This window comes from Scardinius erythrophthalmus (assembly GCF_964197995.2).
Source record: "Scardinius erythrophthalmus genome assembly, chromosome: 7".
Classification (NCBI taxonomy): domain Eukaryota; kingdom Metazoa; phylum Chordata; class Actinopteri; order Cypriniformes; family Leuciscidae; genus Scardinius; species Scardinius erythrophthalmus.
This window is the reverse complement of record NC_138227.1, coordinates 15,588,376-15,608,299: the sequence shown is the minus strand read 5'-3', so window position 1 is coordinate 15,608,299 and position 19,924 is coordinate 15,588,376. Positions and strand designations below refer to the sequence as shown.

At 38.1% G+C, this 19,924-nt stretch overlaps 2 protein-coding genes across 2 annotated transcripts in view; one reads left to right on the top strand and one right to left on the bottom strand.

Moving 5' to 3' along the window:
* lim2.3 (lens intrinsic membrane protein 2.3) overlaps positions 1–19,924 on the bottom strand; it is a gene marked incomplete at both ends in the record, with an annotated part of 157,370 nt that overhangs the window by 96,814 nt on the left and 40,632 nt on the right. The gene's annotated exons all lie outside the window — the stretch shown is intronic.
* Positions 1–19,924, top strand: part of esamb (endothelial cell adhesion molecule b) — a gene marked incomplete at both ends in the record, with an annotated part of 48,246 nt that overhangs the window by 15,016 nt on the left and 13,306 nt on the right. The gene's annotated exons all lie outside the window — the stretch shown is intronic.

Here is a 19,924-nt window from a genome sequence, read left to right as displayed (position 1 = left end):
TTTCAAGTAAAGCCTGCTTCAGTGAGTTAAATGCATCTTGACATTCCTGGGTCCAGTCAGAAGAGGTAAGTTTTCTGCCTGCCATCACACGTTTCTGTCCTTTGGTGTGCCTTGGTTTCCTCATGCCCGATGTTAATGCAAAGAGGGGTCTACCAATGCGAGAACAGCCTTCGATGTACTGCTGGTAGAAAACTACCATCCCCAAGAATGACCTTAGTTTTGTTTGTGATGGAATGTCGGTGCCATCTTCCATAAGATCCTGTTCTGTGATGTCTACAATAGCTTTGACCTTTTCAGGATCAGTAGTCACTCCTTCACTACTCACAATGTGGCCAAGAAATTTAACTGAAGGTTTCATGAAATGACACTTCTTCTGAGACAGCTTCAGATTGTGAGTTTGAAGTCTGTGGAATACCATCTCAAGTCGTTCCAAAGCAAGCTGTTCATCAGGAGCAAAAACGAGGATGTCATCAAGATAGCACAACATGCTCATGAAGTTCTGATCACCAAATATGCTCATCATCATCCTCATGAATGTCGCAGGACTATTACATAGGCCCTGCGGAAGCCTGTTGTATTCGTAAAGACCAAATGGAGTAGTAAATGCTGTGAATTTTCTGTCGCTCTCATGCACTTCTACGTTATAATAGCCTGATGTTAAGTCCATTGTGGAAAAGAATGCATTACCACCGAGAGCCGCAAGTGCATCTGCTTGATGCGGAAGAGGATGTGCATCTTTGACGGTGCGCGCATTCAGCCAGCGAAAGTCTGTGCACAGTCTCAAATCACCATTCCTCTTCCAGACTAACACCAAGGGCGATGCATAATCACTTGTTGACTTTCTGATTATGTCACGCTCCTCCATGTCGTTCAATGCCTCTCGTAACTTCTCATAGTGAGATGGTGACAACCTTCTATAAGGGAGCCTGAAAGGTTTAGTATCACTTAGACAGATTTTGTGAACAAAGCCTTTGGCCCTACCACAGTCTAGCCCATGACGTGAAAATACCGACTCGTACTTGATCAATAGTTCAGCCAACCTCGTTCTCCAGTAAGGCGACAAACAATTTGAGCTTATGTCAACGTCATGGAGTCCCAGGCTAGACAGCGTTGAGCCAGCGGGCCCATGTGGCGCACGGTGTTGACTCCCTGTCTCACATTTCACAGTACTGCATTTTATTTGGCTGTCAGTCTCTAATCCATTACACTCCAAATTTTTCATCGGTTGATCAGACATGCAAAGATAGTCGACATCAAAGTCCTCAAGAGCCATACAGGTGTACACATCAGCCAACTTGCAGTTGCGTTTCAGACAGACAGGTTTGTCCGATGGGTTAATAACTTTGACTGGCGTACTACCATCCCCCCATAAGGACACAACTATCCTGCCCACCAGCACATTTCTCGGTGCAGTGCGCGCTGTGCTGGGCTCCACAACAATTGTACTGCCTGCTGATAGGGTTTTGTCACTAATTAATTTTCCCCACACTATATGTTCTTTCATGGGCTCAAGAGTGACAGCATGTTTCAGCTTTACAGTTCCTACTTTATTAGGTGGCTCTGCCCCTTTCCATGACTCAACATTGCTCAAAAGTTGAATCAAAGCTTTTGTATCAGAGTCCTTGCTCTGTGATTCAAATACCCTCCCCCAGAAATCACTAGAGATTTTCATGTCGTGAATGATATGTTTTATGACATTACTCCCCAAAATTAAGTCAGCATTCTGCCCCTCAACAATTAAAGCAGGTACAGAAAAGGAGCAGTCGAACACTTTCATCTGTACATCACACACTCCCAGTGGGCTCGTTTTCTGACCACCACAGCCAATCAGTGTGAGTATTGTTGGAGATATGTCATCTGGGGTAAGTACTTTTGCTTCTATGAGTTTGGACAGAGCTTGAGTACTAACTGTACAGGCCATAGACCCACTGTCAAGCATGGCTCGAAGCAAAATAACATCCTGTATTAAAACATCAGTAAAGAACAGATCATCATTTGTGTTAAGTCTCTGAACATTTTGAAAAATCACTTTAGTCTTGTCGTCAACAGTACTGCAAAACTCAGAATATATAGATGCTAAATCGATATCCTCATTATCAGGGGACATTATGCACGGCCCACCACTAGTCCCCTCCGCATGTGGGCCATCTAGTTTCCCAACTGAGCTGAGTCAGGACCGCTTTGTTGAACATTTGGTTTAGGGCCGGTCCCGGCGGAACAGGATGATGCTCTGTGGCCAGGGGCATGGCAGTTAAAGCACAAGCGGTTAATTCGACAGTGTGAAAAAGTATCGTGACTTCCATCCCCACATACTTCGCATGCAACATTTTGTTTGTTTACACTACTTCGTACTTTATGTTGAGGTCTGTTCACTCTAGTCGGCTGCTGGTAAGAACTCTGGTCCAAAACTCGTTCCAACAGTCTGATCATGTGACTCAAAGACTGATCCTGACTACTGCGCTCGGTATCCTGAGTTGGAGCTACTGCTGCACTTTTCTCCATACCTTGAGCATACAAAGCATTGGTTGACTGGGCATGACACGCAATGTTACTCACATGCACATTAGACTTGCGTTCTTTTAGCTTCTTCTCCCTCTGATACTCATCCAGTCTAATCTGCACATCAGCTGCATTCCATTCATCCAGTGGCTTACACTTAAATATCAGAGCCAGCTCTGGATCAGGGCAGTTCCGAATAAACATTACTGTGACCTCACGCAAGGGGTCATCAAGAGTTTTTCCTTGTCTTTTCAGTCCTTCCCCAGCAATGTCGATCGCATTATGCAGCCTAATCCAGTAATCGAATGGATTCTCATTTTTTAAAGGCAGAGTGGCGTAAAAATCTGCCAACGGCATGCATGAATATACAGTATCACTGCAGTGTTGTTTTAGCAGGTCAAAAATTGGCTTTGGACCATTACTGAGGTCAATCAGTGGGTTACTTCTCAGCCCTACTTTAACTACATCACGTGCCTTGCCCTTTAGCTTTGTCAGTACCTCTTCGGCTTGGTCTTTCAAGGGAACTGCATGTTTTCTCAAACATATTTTTACGGTCTCCATCCACTCGTCAACACAAATTTTCTCTTCCCCATCACCTCTGAAAAACGGGGGCTCATTTACATCTTGCTTAACAACTAAGCTGACTTTTGACAAGTCACTTACATTAATAGTTGAATCACTTTGCCTGTTTTGGCCAAAACCCCCAGATTCAAGACAGGAAAGGATGTTCTGCCCAATGCTGCTACCTATTTGTTTTACTATGTCATTTATCAGAGTCACTGGTACAGTGGTTACATCAGAGAACTGTACAGAATCATCTGAAATGGCACAAGACTGAGACACAGTGGGCGTCGGCATATTAGCATGTCTTGTGTTAATAGGGGTTGATGAAAGTGGACTTATTTTATCAGCCCCACCTGTCTGATGGGCTTGCATGAACCTCAGTACACCTCTCCCTCTGCCCACATTCATCTGTCCATTAAAACCCTCCATATTAGTCTCTGACAATCAAATTAAAATACTACTTCTGATTGTTTTCCTTTTTTTTTTTTTTTTTTTTTTTTTTGGATTACCAAATAAAAATAAAAAATTACAATAGGCTATAATTAACTTCAATCATCAAAATATTTCAGTCCCCTTTGACACTTCAAAAGTTTCCTGGAATCAGATCGTTCAGTTCACATCTCATATACCAAAGGCGAACCTCTCATCCACTCAGTCACGTGCAGCGCTCAGTCACGTTGCAGCGGCGCTCGTTCGCCCATCACCCCGGCAACTCCTTCACTCGCGTCTGTACCAGCCTGGTCCCACGAAAAGTGAAGCAACGATCACGGCACCAGTTGTAGCGGTGTGTTATCTGCGTTGTGTTAGGCTTCGAGTAATACTCATGAACGCTGTAGTTCGTCTCTCAATTCTCTTTATTTGATCTGCAGTAACAGAACAGTATATGAGGACTTGTTCAGCACTTTAGAGCAGCGTGCGGCAGCAATGCACGACACACGCTATGATTTCTCATGCAGACTGGGCATAAACTTTTACAAAACACATTTTCAGAACATACAACAATAATTCATGTACCTGCAGTAACAGAACAGTATATGAGGACTTGTTCAGCACTTTAGAGCAGCGTGCGGCAGCAATGCACGACACACTGTAATCAATAAAGGATAAAATTAATATAGAAATAAAAATAATAAATAAAACATATGTGTGTCCACTACAGCGGGGGTTAAAGTCACGATTATACAAGTATTACATATAAAACAATCAGTTACAAGAAATACGGCCTTGTTTAATCAGCACATAAACTTGCGTGACCTACCGCTATGATTTCTCATGCAGACTGGGAAGAAATAAAGTGCGTCACCCCCAGATCAGCATGGCGGACGGAAAGGAAGACCCAAAAATGGTCATGACAAGTGGAATCACAAATTATTCTTAAAGCACACTTGCTACACATGTCTGTGTGAGTGCAAGCTGTTGTAGCTCCGCCCTCTGTGCCGGGAGCAGCAGCTCATTTGCATTTAAAGGAATAGACACAAAATGGTGCGTTTTTGCTCACCCTCAAAAATTGTCAATTTTAACATGCTATATAAAAATATCTGTGGGGTATTTTGAGCTAAAACTTCACATACACACTCTGGGGACATAAAAGACTTAATGCCCAGCTTGTGAAAAGGGCATTATGCCACCATTGCTGTTTGCAGAGAGAAGGGAAAATTGCTGCTTTTAAACAACTAATCATGTTTGCTCTCAGTGTTATTGTAGTATTATTATACTATTATATTATTTTTTTATTATTTTGAATTTGCTATTATTTTGAATTGTGTTATTTGCCTTTTGTCATTTTTTAAATATATTTATATCTCTATCTATCTATCTATACTGTGTATATATATATAAATATATATATATATATATATATATATATATATATATATATATATATATATATATATATGTATAACAAATATTTTTTATGTAGTGTTAACTTATTTTATTTCAGTTTTAGTCATTTTAGTACTTTTAGTGAGTTAGTTGCCATGGCAGCATTTCTTATTTTATTTTCTGTTTTAAGGCGAGACACAGGTGAAAATACAATATTTTTTTCAGATTAGTCGAAAGAAAACATCCAAAATACTCTTCTGATGTATCTTTTATAGCACCTATCTGTTTGTGTCTGTAGATTTCAGTTACACTACTTTTTACTCTTTAAAGGCCGTTTTCTCAAAATGAGTTTTTTTTTCTCCTGCACTGAGCCAGAAATCTCCACTTCAGTAGCACTTACACACACCAAACTTTATAGTTTTATTCCTATCTATATTCTGAAGGTTTTTACTGAGGGGTTTGTTCAAATATAATTTGCTTGATTTTATACATTTTATTCCTAAAGAAATGGTGAACATTTTTTTTTTCCAAACCCCCCTCTGTAAAAACCTTTGACTTTAATATGTCATAAAAAATTAAATATGAATTTTGAACCCGACTTCATCCAATGTTCAGATTTTTCTTAGTGCATATTTAATTAGATAATGCCTCATTTGCGTATTTAAACATAACATTTCATAAAACTTGTAATACAAAATTTGTTTGGAATTCTTAATGTAATCAATCAACTGGATATGGTATTTATATATATATATTTTTTTACCCTATTCACCTGGGGTGTCTTGCCCTAAGTTTTCATTTAATATTTAGATATGATTTTATTCCAGCTTTATTTTTAGTTAGTGAAAATAAAGTAATGGAAGGCAACAAATGGTTTGAAATCCACACTGTACCAATGAATGTTTGATACATTGGCTTGATATAAAGGTTTAGAGAAGCCACCAGTCTACACTCTAATATTGAATCATGTAGAGAAGAGCAAAAAATTTACATTTCATTTTTTGCTGCTTTGATTTAGAATACAATTAGCATGTCTAATGAGACAAGGTTAATGAGTCAGGGTGTTTGTTTCGGTTTCAGTATTTATGGTTTTTAAATCCGTGATGCTGTGAAGCGGCATCATTATAAATTTGACTCCATATTTATCCTCCTCATTTTATTAGTCTCACTTACTGGTCAGGCAGTACATTCATGTGCATCAAAATATCCTCTTGTTATGTCTGTTATTGTCTGTTATAGAGTTTAGTTAGGACTGGGTTATAGACGCCATTCGTAATTTGACATGAACGAAAACAAGGCTCACAGAAAGGATTGAAAATAAATATTGTCAGTAAACAAAACACTTTGCATGGCATGAGTTGTAAAATTAGATGTGACCTAGATCAGTATGTCAAACTGCACTGAAGTGTACCGCCGTCCCTCAGAGCTTTGTTTCCATCAAATTAAACAGTGTATTTCCTCTGACCAAGGTCTATTGCAGGACATACAAACCTATTGTACATTCATAGCTTTGTCTAAAAGGAGCGCTGTCTAACGTCCTTGATGTCCTTCTGCGTCAGAAACACCTGCAGATTTCACAAGATTCCTTCGCCTTGAGACATTGTTGCATACAAAGAATAAATAGACTTGTGTGTGAGCATAATTTAGGCCAATAGTTAATTCTTCTACACTTAAAGATTCTGTGAAATTTACAGAAAATGTATTTTACCGTATTTAATGTATTTTGTAATATTTTAGGTTTTATGTATTGAACTTAAAGCTCCAATATGTAAAAAAAATTTGACCACAAGAGGGCTCAGTTTCCAACAATAACAAAGGCGAAGCTTGATGACGCTATGAAGGAGGTGACGATGGGAGATGCCGTTTTTAATGCGTTTTCACCATCTAGCGATGTATCTAAATGGAATTAATGAATCATGATCACGGATGAGGTAATTTATTCGTTTTTGTATTACCTGTATGTCTGATCGTATTATTTTATGTCATCATAATTAATGAATTGCAAGGAACGTGAAATGTTATGCTATAATATCCCGTTACAACTTACAGCTATTTGTCATTAATTCATATCTATTAAAATCATCTTTACTGTAACTATTACGTTACTTGTACAATAAAAAAAAAAATTGATTTGCTTACCTGTCTATCAATACACTCGCGAGAGCAGAGTCTCTGTCAAGTCCAAGATTGTCGCGCAGCTCTCTCCATCTCGAAAACGCCTGGCCGATATTTATCCGGGTTTTATTCCTCCGTTTGTCACACAGTCTGCGTGTATCCGAATATGGACGCTTTCGTTTTGTTGGCACTTCAATACTCGCCAAAGAGTAATCGTGATCCATAACAGCTATAACCATACAGTCTATGGCAATAACGCTATAACCACCACTTCCGCATTTGACCATGTGATATTCCGGTGTGGTGGAATATCACATGGTCCACACCGAAAAAAAGGATAGTGCGGACATTGCGTCACTGAGAGGCGACATTTCTTTTCCGGGACGGACAGTTATTTAAAATCGGAATTTCTCTGAAATAAAAAATCTTTGGAGACTTTTGAGATATTGTAAGTACACAACTGGAGGAAATATATCACACTGTGCAAGTTATTTTCGGAAATTTTATTACAAAATTGTTACATATTGGAGCTTTAAATTTACAGTAAAAAAGTATATTGTATTAATTGATATAATGTTCTATCTACTGAAGTAAACTCTGTACCGTTATATATACCTTTATATTTATATTATAAACACAGGTGATGCAATTGACACTTGTAGAATCAAAGCTCAGTATTATATATTTTCCACAAGCTGAGGTAAATACTAATATATTGTACAGAATGTCCATAGTGTTTTGCCCACAAATACAAAACACTATAACGGTAACACACATGACACTAAAATAATGCAATAAACATAATATGTAACATGAGACTAACTAATAACATAGTACTAAGAAACAATTATTTAAATGAAAAAAAAACATCAAATTTGAAGTGTCACAATTTACATTTTTTTTCATTGTAGCGTAAATTATAAGATGACTTGTTCTTTTTCACTTCCAACATATATATATATATACTAAGGAATCTTACACTTAACCAATTAACAGGTTTTTACTGTGGCATTTTTGCAGTCTTTTACTGTTACAATTACAATCATTTTATTTAAACATTAATTTTTTTACAGCCATTTCTTAATGGCTCATACTAAACGAACCAATATCCAAGTCATTTTCAACATTTGGTCTCAGGACCTAGGTGTTGGCAACTTGAGAGGAAATCTATCACTCTTGTGCCCTAGCAAAGCATTTAACCCTGAGGTTTGCTCCAGGGAGACTTTCCTGTGAATGTCTAGTAACTAACTAACTAAATAGAGTGCATCACAGTTAGAGAAAGGAGACGTTTCCTGTGCCGTAATGTCCCGATTTAGTCTTTGCTAGAGCTGGTATCTGCTGACAGATTAAAACACAGCTCAGTGTGACAGTTGTGCGGCTCCTTCAGTGTGAAGAGTGAAGGCTGTTTTGTTTAAATATGTGCATGTTGTTTATGTCTTGCAGTAATGTATTATGCATAATGTGACAGGATGCAGAAATCTGTGACATCTAATGACTTGAATTTCATGACTTACACAAATAGCAAAAAACTTAATAAGAAACATGTCATCAGCTTATGTTATGACTAATAGTTGCTTGCTTAGGATTCAGCAACAGATCAACCTGTTTTATATATATATATTTACTACATTTTTTACATATTACATATATAAACTACTGTTCAGGACCGCAGTCATCGGTCTCTAATCATTTTTAGGAGGCAAATTATTATTATTTTTTTGTATGTATAGAAGTTTATAGGCTACTGCAGAGCACTTACTATTCAATTCTGCATTTGTATTATTAATTTTCAGGAATTATTTAGTTGCTTAATTATTTAAATGTTATTGATATATTGTCCTAACCAACCCCTAACCCTAAAAAACAAAAGTTGGTAACCCTCTTGAAATATTTTACCTAATTTATTTCAATATATGAGGCCCTAAGTTCGCCTATTATGCTATTTTAATTCCTAATTTAGTTTTTTTTGTCTCCTACAATAGATTTACATCCATCAAAGGTCAAAAAACACTTACATTTTTTCATAATATACATTGCACATCACCTCATTTCTCAAAAAGTCTGAAAACGGTTTATTTGAGGAATCAGTCTCTCCAATCTTTCCGAGAGCCTACTCTGCTCTGATTGGTCGGACGGTCCAGTCTGTTGTGATTGGTGTACCGCTTAGTGCATGTCAGAAACGAAACACCTATTACCATATCTGATTTTTCCTCAGTGTAGGAAAACAATGTTCCATGTTTCCGTATCAATTCCAGCTTGAATCCTCATTCTTTTGAAGTGCATGCAAAGTGGATTTGCAGCGCTGAAAACAGCATCTTTTCAACTCAACATGCCGGCAACAGACCATGTGGCTGGTATTATACAAATTTGTTACATTGTTGCGAACTGTAGAAGGTTATGCACTTTGATCTTTAAAACTTTTCAGACTTTTACATTCACAAACAGCTATATTACACACTGCATTTAACATAGTATTCGAAAAAGCATAATAAAGAGAGAAAGAGAGACCTTATTTTTTTACACAAAAGATATTTTCTGTGCATGTACGAAACTTCCTTTTCAGTAGCATTATTATTGTTGAAAACACTTGTGCTTCTTTATATTTTTGTGTAAACTGATACATTTCTTTCAGGATTCTTTGAATAAAAAAGTTCAAAAGAACAACATTTATTTGAAATTGATATCTTATGTAACATTATAAATGTCTTTACGGTCACTTTTGATCAATTTAATGTGTCCTGGCTGAACTGAACGGAACAGTAGTGTATTTATGATTTTTTTTTTTTTAAAGGTATACCAATTCACATGAGAGCCGTAAGTGACATCTGGTACCACCCTCTCACGACCACACAGATACATAAATTTCTTCTAAGAACTCATCATGATAACAATAGTATTTATTATTTATTGTATTGTGTTTACGGTAGCATATGTGGTGTGTAAAAATGGTCTGTTAGTTTTATACTTTGTTTTGTTTGTATAACTGCAAAGCACTGTGACAATATTATATCTCTCTCTGGGTGTCCTAACCTGTCCTTTCAGCAGAGTCATAAACATGTCAAGCATATAATAAGATTCATTCATCTTCTAAGCTCATTCCTGTGGTTTATCATCAACAGGCAGCATGTGTCTCTGGGAGCAAAGCAAAAGATTTATCATCCTTGCATTAATGTGTTTCTCAACTCCTGTAAAAGCCCCTTCACCTGATTTGCATCTGTTTTCAATGCAGTCAACTTTGACCCTGCTTGCCGCTGACCTTTCAGATGATTACTGTCTAGACAATTTCTATGGTGTATGTTGAGAAGTGCATTGCAACACTGCCACAAGTCATGAAACAGCAATGTTGTCCTTGAGCAAGGTATTTTACCACAGGTTTCTCTGGGGGAAATGTCCCAAAGCAATTCAATTCCTTTCTAATCTAAAGTTGGATTGGAGATTTACTCAGACTTTACTAGTTTTCTAAACTGAGCTAATGACCATTTAAATGAGTCACTTTAAACTTTAGGTTTCTTAATACAGTCTTAAAATGATCCACATGATCAGGTCAGACTAATGGTTTCGGTCAATGACGCACATGATGATATGGATTCACAGTGACTCATCATCTACCATGAGTCAACCATCCCAGTTCTCCAGACAAGTGAGGTGTCCTTGTGTTATACACAGATCAGAATAGATGAACCACCATACCAAACAGATAGGTGAACAGTATTGGTGAATAAAAACTGAAATATATATTTATATACTACTACTACTAAAAATAATAATAATACAATCATACAAATAAATAATACATAATATTTATTTCAAATATATGCTGTCCTTTCTATTCTTCAAGGTTTTCTCTCCATATACAAAATATTAAGCAGCATAATTGATTTCAACATTGATAATAAGAAGAAATCATATTAAAATGATTTCTGAAGGATTGTGTGACACTGAAGACTGGAGTAATAATGCTGAAAATTCAGGAATAAATTGCATATTAAAATAGAAAACAATTATTTAAAATTGGAATAATATTTCAGAATATTACTGTTTCATTGGAATTTTGATCAAATAAATGCAGCCATTGTTGAGCCTTCTTTCAAAAACATAAAAAAATCTCACTGACAGCAAACTTTTGAATGGTAGTGTAAACTTTCAAACTTGCTAGCTTGAGTGGCTGTATTTTGCATAATTATGTGTTTCGTACATTTAAAATTCCAAACTTTTGTTGTGTTATCTAAACTCCCATCCCAGGAGGGTATTCTAGTAATGGCACTAAATGAAGGCCTGATGGTCTGCTGTGGCGAGAGAGCTTTCAGATTTGGATGTGACAATATTTTGAAGGTTTTCCAGCTCTCCACTGGAGCGCATGACGAAACACTGCATGTTTCTGTTTTCTAGCTTTGAGTTCCTTTGCTCTTGCTTGGCAACTGTATGAAACACCTGAGCCTCAGCACGGGGTCCACTCTGTCCCACAGCTGTATGGAGCAGCCCTGTGGGATTTCGGCACAGACCTCTCGCATCCATGCAGCTCCCAATGGCCCTCTTATTTGTCTAGGTCAGATCAAGCATTTAAGTTCTATTTTTGATCTCAGCATGCTCTTGTATAAAAACTGCACCATCCATTTTAATGGTGTTTTTTTTATGTAACTTATAACTATGTTTGAAATCACTCTGTACTGTCCCCTATATTACTTCTCTAATATAGTTCACTTGAAGAATTGAATGAAAATGTGTTAGTGAATTCAGACTCTGAGTGTGCCGGAAGGGCTGTCGCTTTTGCATAGTTTGTGCTTGCTGTTTAATAATCATTTGAAACTTAGCAAACTAGCAGCTCCAGTAGTAATGAAAAAAAATATTTTGAACTCTGTCATGGAAACTAGCATGTATAAACTTTAGTTTAATAACCAATTAAAAAGGAATTTATACCTGTATGATGTTATGCTGTACCCGGTTTGTCACGGCCCTTACACTACTTTTCAAAAGTTTGGGGTCAGTAAGATTTTTATTCAGCAAGGACATTAATTTGATCAAAAATTAGAGTAAGGACAAAGTGGATCATGGTTTCCACATAAATATTAAGCAACTGTTTTTGGCATTAATAATAATAAATGTTTCTTGAGCTGCAAATCAGTATATTAAAATGATTTTTGAAGGATCATGTGACACTGAAGACTGGAGTAATGATGCTGAAACTTCAGCTTTACCATCATAGGAATAAATAACATTTTAAAAATATATTCAAATAGAGAAGTGAAATATATTTAATTGTAATAATATTTCACAATATTACTATTTGTACTGTAGATTTGATCAAATTAACTCAGCCCTGGTGAGCATAAGAGACTTTTAATCTAACCAATGTGTACTGTATATATTTTCTGTACATATTTTGGAACAGCCTAATTAACCTCCCAATGAAACTTTCAAAGATGATGTCAGCCCTGAGGTTGCCATAGCAGCTGGCTGATCTCCCTGGAAATGATACATCCAAGAGATGAAAAGACATTGCATCCTTTCCCCTCGCTGACATCTAAATATTTATCCCACAGCCCGTGGCTGGAGAGTCTGATTTAAGGTCTCAGTGATTTAGTCTAGATTTGCTTTTTAGTCTAAATTTTTGTCTAGATTTTGTTCTTTTTATAATCCAGACAGCCCACTCTGAAGCTGAGCTTCACAGACCTGCGTATGATTAGATGATGGACATCTGATAAGTGTGTGCAGATGGAGGGTGTCTAATAAAGCCAATTTCACTACTGGACACAATCAGATCCCAGTATATCATCTCACTGGCATTTGCTGATTAGAATTCTTATCCATATTTTAAGTTTTTCCCCTTCTCTTTTTTATGAAGATCCTGCAGGATGTCAGTTGTGGTTGATCTGTGTCTGAACCTACGCTATGACTGACTAGACTTCCTTTGATTCAAAGCTTGTGGGCTTATTTAAACAAAAAGATAAATGTGAAGCAAACAAACCAATAATCTGTAAGTACTGTGAGCACACTTTGATAAAACGTTCTCTGCCGTCTTTTGCAGAAGGAACGAGTAAACTGCTTTCCATCCATGCTTATCTTCAGGACCCGAGGCAACATGCGCCATCATCTCTTCTGATAGCCTTTAATGGCCATTAAATTTCCTCCGACTCTCTGTGAATCACATCCCATCCACAGAGTCCATAATGATCTTCTCTCCTGACTTTCCTTCATGAGAACCCGATAAGCATGATTTTGATGTTGTACGTCAGATGTGCCGCTAGACTGCTGGAGTAATTCTTTTGCTTGAGCTTGCGCTCTATACATAATTCAAGCCCGATCCATCTGCCTGTTGCATGGATTAATATTTTCTGCACAGATTTGTAGGAGGAGATTGTGTCCATATGCCGGAGGCTACGGAGAGAGTAGCTTTGTGGAACGGCATAATTTTCTTCCTGTGGACCTGAGTGGCAGAGATGGAGAGCACTTCAGGCCCGTCACATTCAGGCTGATTGATGCTCTCCACACTTTAGGCAGCACTCTTTAGATTTACAGCGCTCTCCAAGACCAACACAGCAATCAAAACTAAAGCATGTGCACCAATTCAAGAGCAGTCAGACATGTAAACAAATATAATGATCTTGGTTGCGGCTCAGAATATTCAAAACCAGTTGTAATGTCCCCTAAAGGTGTTTATTGAAAATCTATATATCTGTCTGTCTGCACCACAGTCTACTCGTGTTTTTTTTTGTCAGTTATTTATTGAACTTGTAGAGTCTATTAACTCTCTATGTACTAGGTATTATTTCTGTTTTTTCAGTTTCTCTGAAAGGCCAGCTGACAGCTTGGGTCATGATGACTGAGAGCAAAAAAGAGTCACATTGATTAGGACCATATTTATGGCCGATAAGTTTTTCTCAAGCCCTGCAGTCATTCTATTTTACCATCTCCCATAATGTCATGTCACAATATATGGCCTCCATCTTTTTTAAGATTAATATTTGTTATTATAGGGGTGAATGTGTGCAAAAAGAGAGAGGAAGAGTGAATTGCTGAGAGGGGGAAAGGTAAAAGGCTCTGTTCAAAGCTAGTGAGCTGACTACCTAGTGCAGGGTTCACCAATCTCGGTCCTGGAGGGCCGCTGTCCTGCAGAGTTTAGCTCCAACCCCAATTAAACACACCTGAACCAGCTAATCAAGGTCTCACTAGGCATACTAGAAACTTTCAAACAGGTGTGTTGGAGCTGGTTGGAGCTAAACTCTGCAGGACAGCGGCCCTCCAGGGCCGAGATTGGTGACCACTGACCTAGTGTAACGGTCACCAGCTGGAGTGCCCTTGAGAGCCACCAGAGGGCACTCCACATCAGACTATTGTCATTCCCTCACAAACTACATTTCCCATAATTCACTGCCCGGACTCTTCATCCATTATCACATTCACCTGTGTCTCATTATCTTGTTTAGCTCACCCCATATAAGCCTGGTTTTCTCATTCATTATCTGTGAAGTCTTGTTTAGTGTCACACTGCAATTCCGAGTATTCGCCTTGGTTTCATGTCTCTTGGCTGTGGATTTCTTGACTGTTCTGTGGATTACTCTTTTGCCCGTGTTCCCTGCCTTGTTGTGTTTGTTTGTATGGACTGCCTGCCGGTTTGACCTTGCCTGTACTTTGGATTACGTCTTTGGATTACTCTGTGCAATAAATGCTGCATGTGGATCCTCAACCTTCTTGTCTCGGAGCAATTTGTGAAACCTAGACAGGATTTCATCATCCTCATAGGCACACCGCTGACCTGAAGCCGGTTCCAAAAGATAGGAAGTTTCTAATATCCCTCATTTTGGTCAAGTTCGGCAGCATGACATTTATCTTTCATGGACAAGGCAATCCCAAAATACTGGATTTTTTGACCAAATAAATTCAGCCTTGGTAAGCATGGCTTCTTTCAAAAATAGTTAAAAAGCAACTTTTTAACACGTAGTAACAAATCGTATAAGTGTGCATGTATTTTTTATTCTTATTAGTATATCCCATTTGTTATCTTAGCAACATGCCCATACCCTTTGCATGAGAAGCATTGATCAGAGTTGCTGCCTATGTAAAGTGTTCTGAATAAGTCATTTAAAAGGGTTATTAGTTCACCCAAAAATGAAAATGATCCCATAATTTACTCCCCCCTCAAGCCATCCTAGGTGTTTATGACTTTCTTCTCTCAGCCAAACACAGTCAGTTATTTTTAGAAACATTCTGAATCTTCCAAGCTTTATACATTGTTTAAAAATACAACCTATAATATTCAACTGGCAATTTTCGGTCCATTTTATTTCGCTTTACAAATTTGCTTCCACAAACTCAGTGGTTCAAATTCAATGGAAAATTCAACATTTCACATCCGGGAACTGCAGGAATAGCAGTAGATTACCGATTTGAAGGGGCCTATCTTGCACCCAGCGCAATTGACTTTGTACACCGACGCATGTATCATTCCCATTTTGCACCCGCGCACAGCGGACTTTTCCCTCCACAGACACATGTAGGTAAATTAGGGAATGAACTTGCGCTCCCGGTGGTGATTCAGCAAAAAGAGGAGACGTGTTCCGGTGTGTTCCCTGGTGCTATTTTGCAGTTTCAGAAAACCGTTCCGCCACAGACCAGGAAAAACCTAGTTTTAAGTCAGTGGCATGTTATTCAGATGCTATTTTAAGGGTGAATGCTTGGCCATAATGTAGCGTGTGCACAACGCGCATACACTTTGCTTCTCTCATCTACACAGCAGTTCACATTTTTGCAAACCATACATAATTACAAGGAAAAATTTTATGACACAAGGGAAATAATTGTGGTGTCCATGCTGAAGATGTGAGAGTTAAGAGTGCTGCCTATGTACAGTAGGCAGTAGATACTATGTTATGGCTGGACCATTGCTAAAATCCACAGGGCCTGGATGAGTAGGCTACAACCTAAAAGACCTTGGTAGGCCCAGGACAATGTTTCTGATTGTCCTTCCCTGACGACGGCCTGTCTGTGTCCATGTATGCATGAAGAATTGATCTAAACTTGAAAGAAGGCCCTTTGATGTGACATAGCACAGAAAATTGCTTAAAAAAGCAATAAAGATTAAACTGATGTAGTAACCCTATTTAAAGGAACCTTCACCAAATGTTTATTATTCAAAAGAGAACATTTATATTTACACATATGAGCCCTTGCAGACTTCACTCAGTGTCAGTGTATACTGCAGACTTCGCTCTCAGCACTCAAGGTAAACTCTCTGATAATTAAACCCAGCGTTCCCCTTACAATGGATTTTAAAATCAAATGGGAAAGGTTAGTCGTACTCATCAGACCTGAGCTGCATCGCTCATACCTCAGTAAAGTGCTTTCTAATGTGCAGCTGCCCAAGATTAGCAGGTATTTTAAGGCTGGCTCAGAACGCTCATGCTAAAGCTTTATCAGACAACCCTTGTGAGCTGGGGACAAGCAAAAGAGGAGATTATATTAGAAGACAATGGGTCTCTGTTTAATGGGAGTAAGCTCCTATCAACACCTGGCTCAAGGTTTTTTTCTTTTCAGGAAGGACGTTTGATAAAAGCTTCTTGCCTGTTTTTAAGCACCTGGGATGTACTGGGAAATGTCAGTTCTTGCTTTTAGATAGGCCTACAATTGACAATGAACCTTTAGATGAAGTTAGTTACTTGTAGCCTATTTGTTGCCTAGACATGCTCTTACTTGTAATATTGTCCTTATTTACTTACCCTTTTGTCATTCCAAATTTTGTGTGTTATTATTTTCTGTGAAACACAAAAAGGAGAATTTTTTGTTTTTTGTTTTACCATATACTGACCACATCTATTCAAAATCTATTGAAGCCATGATAGCTTAGTGTGAGGAACAGGCATTCATTCAGTTGTCATTCCCCTCCAGTAAGCTGTAAACTTGAGATCTGTTTTGACTGGATCACTGAGCCAGTGAATTGAATCAGATCTGTCTGATTCTTGAATTGGATGAATCAGACTGATTCAACAGTTGTTGAGTTAGGGTGTGTTCACATTTGTCATGTTTGGTTGGGTTAAAACGAACCCTGGTGTGATTGCTCTGTTAGTGCCGTTCATTTGAATTAGTGTGAATGCTGCCATCTGAACCCTGGTGCTCACCAAACAAGCGGAGTGGACCTGAGACCGCTGAAACATGAATTCTGGTGCGGTTCAAATGATATATAAATGCAACACGGACCAAAGACATGTAAACGAACCAAAAACGGGATATGATGTCACGTTTTTTCTCGTCATAGTCATGGTACAGGCATCAGAACCGCGTCTACTCGCAGCATATCTTCGTTTGTGTGTGACGGAGTGATTCCTGTCGTTGTTTGACTCGAGTTCACGAGTTCTCAGCTGGTCAAAATACCATCATATGTAATTGTTTTTTTTTTTTTTATCCGAACTACAAGTGTGAACACACCCTTAAACTCACTGACCCTGTGATCTGGTCACAATAGTTCTTGAGTTAACAGCTTACTGGAATAGGAAGATTGTCAGTGAATAGTGACTTTTTGATTTATAAATAAAATTATAATCTTATTGACCCTATTTATATAAACTATTTTATTTTTATATAATATATAGAATTGTGTGGTGTTTTTGTCTTTTTATACAAATTCTAAGTAAAATTTGCTTTGTTGTCTGATCTGGATTTTTGATTCCTTTGAATGCACATAAGACTCAGTGGCATTGATATTTACCCTGTTATGTTTATCTAAACTCATCTATCATCTTTACTTGCATCCATCAGTATTGCGCTGCCCTCATTAGGTTGCCTTCTGTAACGGCAATAGACTGTACAATAGTGATCTCTTTTTCCATTCATTAGTTTGATTTTTAAATGTAGGGGCTGATATTTTCCACACATTTCCAAAAGATGTCCCTCACCCATTGCTTTTGTGCAGCTTCTCCTGTCTTCACCTTCTTAATGTATAAAATACTACTGTGCACTTTGTTAGACCAGTGTGAATCAATGTCAGTGTTGTTATCATGCATAGCTTGTTTACATATATCAGGATGAAGATCTAAAGTTTTACACGTGTTCACCTGGTCTGTGTATAAATATACATGCATCATGTATTTGTGTGTGCAGTGTGTCCATGTAATCCTCGAATCAAGGTGTCCGTGTCAGGCTACCCACCTTGGTACTGTGTGTGTCTGTCTGGAGCGGCACAGATGGAGCCAGTGACGGGATTAGGGATGATTTTCCTTGATTTAATAAACAACTATGGCTCAGAAATGTAAGGGATAAACCTGGGCACACAGAGGCACATCAGAGAGCCGCCACACATCGGCGCAGTGCTTTCATGAGCCCAGGCGACGCATGTCCTACTTACACTCTCTCCCAAGTCCCAGGGTGGTACGAAGGGGAAGATTGAGCTTTTACCACTAAAAAGATTAAGTGCAAAACAAATCTGGCAGACAGAAACAAATACAATACTGTTTTGGGTAATATGATTGAATCAGAGTCCGAAGTAAATTTTGCTCTTCTAAATATCCAAGGAAAGCTTTAAATACACTTTTATGCTCGTCTTTAGTTAGACTTATAATATATTGTGCAAATTTTGGGGTCGGAAAGTCTTTAATAGTCTCCAAGGCTGCATTTATTTGATCAAAAATACAGGAAAAACAGTTATATTGTAAAAAAAAAAAAAAATACAGATTTTCTACTCAATACACATTTCTTATTAATAATAATAGTATTCTTTGGATAATGAGATTATGTACTAATGTATAGCTCCCTCTGTTAGGTGAAATAAGGATAAATGATAAGGAATTTGGATGTTTAGATCAGTTTCCCACCAGATCCTTTAATCTGGGAGGTTTATCTTTCTGTGAGAATATGAATGAAGGCAATCCAGCAGAGAAAGCGTTTGTCAAAGGAGCTGTCGGTTACATCATCTTTAAATCCAGCTGAGTTTGACTTGTTTCACGTGAGCCAGGAGAAAGCGCTGCTAAATTGAGCCGTGGATTGTTGGAGGATTACTAGTCCAGATCCACAACAGAAATTAAAAAATGGAGGCGCAGTCTCATGAGCAATAACAAAGCAGCTTGAGGGCAGCGTTCAGCGTTCAGTAAAGCAAGAAACCGACGTCTTTACGTCACAGACAGATTCAGTTTAAAGCTGAAAGTAAAGGGAATATAGCAGCAGTGCAGCGCAGCGCGGCTCAGCAGAGCTCCACCACCACGTTTATCTGTAAGTGAGGGATCTACTGCCAAACTGGCTGACCAGGACAGTTGGGAATGCTGGGATCAGTTGATCCACCTCCAGCTGAGCAGCTCTGGAGACTTCCTGCCCTGTGAGTGATCCCTGCTTAAATTAGTCACCTCAGGGTATCATTTAGCACTTTTTCTTCAGTGGAACCATTGCGTGTATGGGCAATAGATGTTCTTATTCAAGGAGATTGTTTTTTTTCCTTATTAACCAGTTAATTTTGTTTTATATTTTCATATTTCTTGTGTGCTTTTTCTTGCTCTTTGCGCAAACTAGGTTGGCAATTCATTGTGGCCTCTTGTTGTTTAACGCTGAGGAGCACATCAAATACTTCAATTACTTTAATTAGTTCTTTTCAAATGAAGACTCATACCACAGCTATGCTCGGAAAATATGGATGCATTTATATTTTGCTCTTGTAGAATATGCATTTTTTTTCTACAGAATTTGCTAAAAAGAGTTACCTTATATGAACTTATTAATTTTTTCACTACATGAGTTTTGGGATCTGAGGGGCTGTAAAGGTTCCCTTTGTGTGTGTGTTTTTTTTTTGGATGGATGGATTAGGAATTTTGCCTGTGTAGGATTATGATTTGTGTTTTTTTAAATGTACAATTTAATGATGTCTCCTAAAAGTCAAGAACTGTTGCCGAACCTGCCCTCTGATCTCCAGGATAAGTCCCATCAGTGGCTGTTTCACTTCTATCAC